This window comes from Oncorhynchus masou, unplaced genomic scaffold, assembly GCF_036934945.1.
Source record: "Oncorhynchus masou masou isolate Uvic2021 unplaced genomic scaffold, UVic_Omas_1.1 unplaced_scaffold_3540, whole genome shotgun sequence".
Lineage (NCBI taxonomy): Eukaryota > Metazoa > Chordata > Actinopteri > Salmoniformes > Salmonidae > Oncorhynchus > Oncorhynchus masou.
In genome coordinates, this window is record NW_027009947.1 from 7,013 (window position 1) to 12,326 (window position 5,314).

At 48.8% G+C, this 5,314-nt stretch overlaps 1 long non-coding RNA gene across 1 annotated transcript; it reads left to right on the forward strand.

The window, feature by feature from the left end:
* Window positions 1-227: 227 nt before the first annotated feature.
* Window positions 228-1,497, forward strand: LOC135534537 (uncharacterized). Its single transcript, XR_010454702.1, has 2 exons — window positions 228-290; window positions 606-1,497. It is a non-coding gene; the product is annotated as an uncharacterized LOC135534537 (long non-coding RNA).
* Window positions 1,498-5,314: the final 3,817 nt, after the last annotated feature.

Genomic DNA, 5,314 nt, shown 5'->3' on the forward strand with positions numbered 1-5,314 from the left:
TCCAGTCCCCCGCACGCATCGCTCACCTCGTCAAGGTACACAAACACAGACACACACACACATCGCTGTGGACGACTGGATCGTGTTCCAGTCCCCTGCACGCATCGCTCACCTCGTCAAGGTACACGAACACAGACACACACACACATCGCTGTGGACGACTGGATCGTCTTCCAGTCCCCTGCACGCATCGCTCACCTCGTCAAGGTACACGAACACACACACACACCATCGCTGTGGACGACTGGATCGTGTTCCAGTCCCCCGCACGCATCGCTCACCTCGTCAAGGTACACACACACACACACACACCATCGCTGTGGACGACTGGATCGTCTTCCAGTCCCCTGCACGCATCGCTCACCTCGTCAAGGTACACACACACACACACACACATCGCTGTGGACGACTGGATCGTGTTCCAGTCCCCAGCACGCATCGCTCACCTCGTCAAGGTACACGAACACACACACACACATCGCTGTGGACGACTGGATCGTCTTCCAGTCCCCTGCACGCATCGCTCACCTCGTCAAGGTACACGAACACACACACACGCAAACAAACACACACCTGACCGTTTTTCCGTATCTGCCTCTCTGTAGAATCTGAAGAAGGAGCTGGACTCTCTATTGGAAGAGAAGATCCGAAGCCCCGCCCCTGTGGACTGGAGCAACCGCCAATCCAAAGACTGTGCCGTCATCACAGCCATCATAGACCTCATCACCACCCAGGAGAGGCCCAACGTTAACGCGAGGAACACTGAGCCTAGAGGACGCCGCCAGTATTACAACAACGATGATGGTGACGAGTACGAGAACTGCTGCATCTCTTCTCAACCCAGAGAAAAGCTCAGGCCATAGAGATGGAAAGAGGTCTCCACTTTGTGTCTGTGCCATAATGGCGCTGCCCATCTCAGTTTGAATTAAGTGTCAAGCTAATGTTGGTGATTTACCTCCACTTGCAGAGCTGGAGTCTTAAACTATATATTGTGTTATTTTGGCGATGAAGCTTAACGCCATTTACCAACTAGGCAAACCAATTTGAAGACCATGGTCTGGTCATTGGCTGATCATTCCCATAGGAATCCCCCACCCAGTTGACTACTTTTAAATGGTGGAAGCCCTCAATGTCCATGCTAAATTGTTTCCAAGTAGAGATCTCTATACATCTCAATGTCTTAGGCACATTTTCTATTGAATATGAGTCCAGTCATGATGTTATGTGAAGAAAAGGTCCCCGAACACCAACTATTTGAATTTAATTCTATAAGCCTACTGGAAAAGGCTGAGCATGTATTTTGCATTTGTTAAAAACAATTATGTGAAACTAAGTTGTATGGAATGCTGTTTTGTTGATATTGCTTGACATTCTCATGTTGTCAAATGGCCCATTTGGCTAATGAATGGTTAACTTGCCATTGTTTTCTTTTCAGTTTTTGTTCAAATATTTGAATCTTCTCCCTGAAGCTGAACCAATAAAGCTGACCTTATTGCAGTGTGACGTTAGTCTTTTCTAGTGTGGTGTGAAGTGGGAGAGATTAAGGCCTGGTTTGGCATTATGGCGTGCTTGACATTTAAAGGTCATTTCTAACTGAGCCGCCATCTGCAGCATTTACCTTGAATGCCATCTCTACGAACGTGGAAATAGGGGCGATCGGATTTCAAGTTAAAAGATACGTTAGTAGTAGCTGTAATACATATTCCTGAATTGGGTCCTTCTTAAAATGTGATAGATGTACGTTGCGTTATCCAACTAAGAAACCTTTTCTTTAACCAGGCAAGTCAGTTAAGAACAAATTCTTATTTTCAATGACGGCCTACCAGGGGAACAGTGGGTTAACTGCCTGTTCAGGGGCAGAATTACAATATGTTTTATCTTGTCAGCCTGGGGATTCGATCTGGCGACCTTTACGGTTACTAGTCCACTCTAACCGCTAGGCTACCTGCCTCCTCTAACCGCTAGGCTACCTGCCTCCTCTAACCGCTAGGCTACCTGCCTCCTCTAACCGCTAGGCTACCTGCCTCCTCTAACCGCTAGGCTACCTGCCTCCTCTAACCGCTAGGCTACTCTAACCGCTAGGCTACCTGCCTCCTCTAACCGCTAGGCTACCTGCCTCCTCTAACCGCTAGGCTACCTGCCTCCTCTAACCGCTAGGCTACTCTAACCGCTAGGCTACCTGCCTCCTCTAACCGCTAGTCCACTCTAACCGCTAGGCTACCTGCCTCCTCTAACCGCTAGGCTACCTGCCTCCTCTAACCGCTAGGCTACTCTAACCGCTAGGCTACCTGCCTCCTCTAACCACTAGGCTACTCTAACCGCTAGGCTACCTGCCTCCTCTAACCGCTAGGCTACCTGCCTCCTCTAACCGCTAGGCTACCTGCCTCCTCTAACCGCTAGGCTACCTGCCTCCTCTAACCGCTAGGCTACCTGCCTCCTCTAACCGCTAGGCTACCTGCCTCCTCTAAACGCTAGGCTACCTGCCTCCTCTAACCGCTAGGCTACCTGCCTCCTCTAACCGCTAGGCTACTCTAACCGCTAGGCTACTCTAACCGCTAGGCTACCTGCCTCCTCTAACCGCTAGGCTACCTGCCTCCTCTAACCGCTAGGCTACCTGCCTCCTCTAACCGCTAGGCTACCTGCCTCCTCTAACCGCTAGGCTACCTGCCTCCTCTAACCGCTAGGCTACCTGCCTCCTCTAACCGCTAGGCTACCTGCCTCCTCTAACCGCTAGGCTACCTGCCTCCTCTAAACGCTAGGCTACCTGCCTCCTCTAACCGCTAGGCTACCTGCCTCCTCTAACCGCTAGGCTACCTGCCTCCTCTAACCGCTAGGCTACTCTAACCGCTAGGCTACTCTAACCGCTAGGCTACCTGCCTCCTCTAACCGCTAGGCTACCTGCCTCCTCTAACCGCTAGGCTACCTGCCTCCTCTAACCGCTAGGCTACCTGCCTCCTCTAACCGCTAGGCTACCTGCCTCCTCTAACCGCTAGGCTACCTGCCTCCTCTAACCGCTAGGCTACCTGCCTCCTCTTACCGCTAGGCTACCTGCCTCCTCTAACCGCTAGGCTACCTGCCTCCTCTAACCGCTAGGCTACCTGCCTCCTCTAACCGCTAGGCTACCTGCCTCCTCTAACCGCTAGGCTACCTGCCTCCTCTAACCGCTAGGCTACCTGCCTCCTCTGGTACCTAAACCACATGAAATCCTACATTGAAGGGATTCTCTGGTAATTTTGTATACTTTTTAGCCAGTAGTCCTGAAAGTTGCCCCACGTGCCAAAAGTGGTCCCCGAAAATGGATAATTACATGTGCACCGTGTGATTCTTGCCAGCTGTTAGTCATGGCGAGGGGCTGAATCTCATTGGCTGGAACTCAAATTGCTAGGGGGCTGGCCCACGTGGGGGGAAATGGCACATCTTCCAGAAAAGTCTCTTTCAAACTCGGGATTTTGTAGCTGAGGTAAAACAGTAATTATGCTCATAGATGATGCATGTGCGAACTACACATTGACACATCCAGCCCAAAAGCGGGAGATTTAAAAAATACTAGTCGCCAAAGTACCGGAGCATGTCTTTAATAGAATCCATTTGTGTTATCTTGATATTTATGTATCCATCAGTCTAATCTCTTAACAGGAGGTACAGTTACAGCAAGAGTAAAGTTAGACTTCACTGAATGTTACCAATTAAAACCAAACCCATTCTCTTTCTCTCGAACTGGTCTCCAGTCATAACAGAGGTCTGTTCCCCGGTCCCCTAAATTCACTGAGCCATTCAAAAAATCATCAGCATTTTGAAAGAAAACAGATTGCAAATACAACAAATACAACATAGCACTTTTATTAACATGAGTTAGATAAGATATCTAAATGACATCATCTGCAATATAAATCTATAGCTGTGGATTACATACGTTTAAAACAGATGTTACTAGTTACATATTTACATGGGTTAAATGCGTGTCATCACAGTTTATCCCTGAGTGCAAATTAAACTTGTTTTTGTCTGGGTCAGACCAGATGTAGAGTAGTGGTCTGGTTTGATGAACGGCATTGCAGCAGGAAGCTGATCTGGCCATTAATTGTTTCCCTTAGCAATGCAAGACAGAATTACACACTTAACAGATGAATAATGTCCAGACGATCATGTTGAAACCTTGGCTATCTTTTTCCAGTTTTAGAACAGAGAGCGTCGCACCGGTTCCTTTTCTCTCCTGCCGCTCGTCACAGAAATCACAAGGAGGGTATTTGTTTTTAAAACTTCCAGCTCTGGGCCTTCTGGGCATGGTAGCCTAGTGGTTAGAGTGTAGAGGTGGCACGGTAGCCTAGTGGTTAGAGTGTAGAGGTGGCACGGTAGCCTAGTGGTTAGAGCGTTGGACTAGTAACCGGAAGGTTGCAAGTTCAAATCGCTGAGCTGACAAGGTACAAATCTGTCGTTCTGTCCCTGAACAGGCAGTTAACCCACTGTTCCTAGGCCGTCATTGAAAATAAGAATTTGTTCTTCACTGACTTGCCTGGTTAAATAAAGGTTAAAAAAACACCCCCAGGGCATCATCACACCCAGAGGCAGGACTGACGGAGGTTTGTGGGACGGAAAGGTCTCCGTTTATGTAAGGTGACATTAAGATGGAGATATAAAGTGCCCAATTACAAATCGACTTCCAGGCCCTAGGCAGTGTGTAACGCTGAACGAATTGCATATGTAACCATGGTTCAAGCCTCAGCAGAGTGCAAGGTGAAGCTGTGCCCATACTGCTAATACCTGTTCAATAGTTTTAAGGTATCTAAAATGGATAGGAATCAGGGTTAGGTGTTAGGAGGGGTTGGGAATCGGTGTTGAGAATCGGGTTAGGAGGTGTTGGGAATCGGTGTTGGGAATCAGGGTTAGGAGGTGTTGGGAATCGGTGTCGGGAATCTGGGTTAGGAGGTGTCGGGAATCAGGGTTGGGAATCAGGGTTAGGAGGTGTTGGGAATCGGTGTCGGGAATCGGGGTTAGGAGGTGTCGAATCGGGGTTAGGAGGTGTCGGGAACCGGGGTTAGGAGGTGTCGGGAACCGGGGTTAGGAGGTGTCGAGAATCGGGATTAGCGCATGAATGTGGGAGTTTCTTTTGTACTTTGTAGGCCATCATAACATTCAGCCTCACTCTACTGTAACCTTCTAACCAGAGGGAAGTCAGGAAACTGGACCGGTCATTCTGCCATTTTGGCTCCTTACATTCAGCCTCTTCAGCAGTCACACAGTGAAGTCTAGAAATTATCCGTTTATTTGGCCATTTTGGACCGTCGTCACATTCAGTTGCATTAAAAAATTCCTC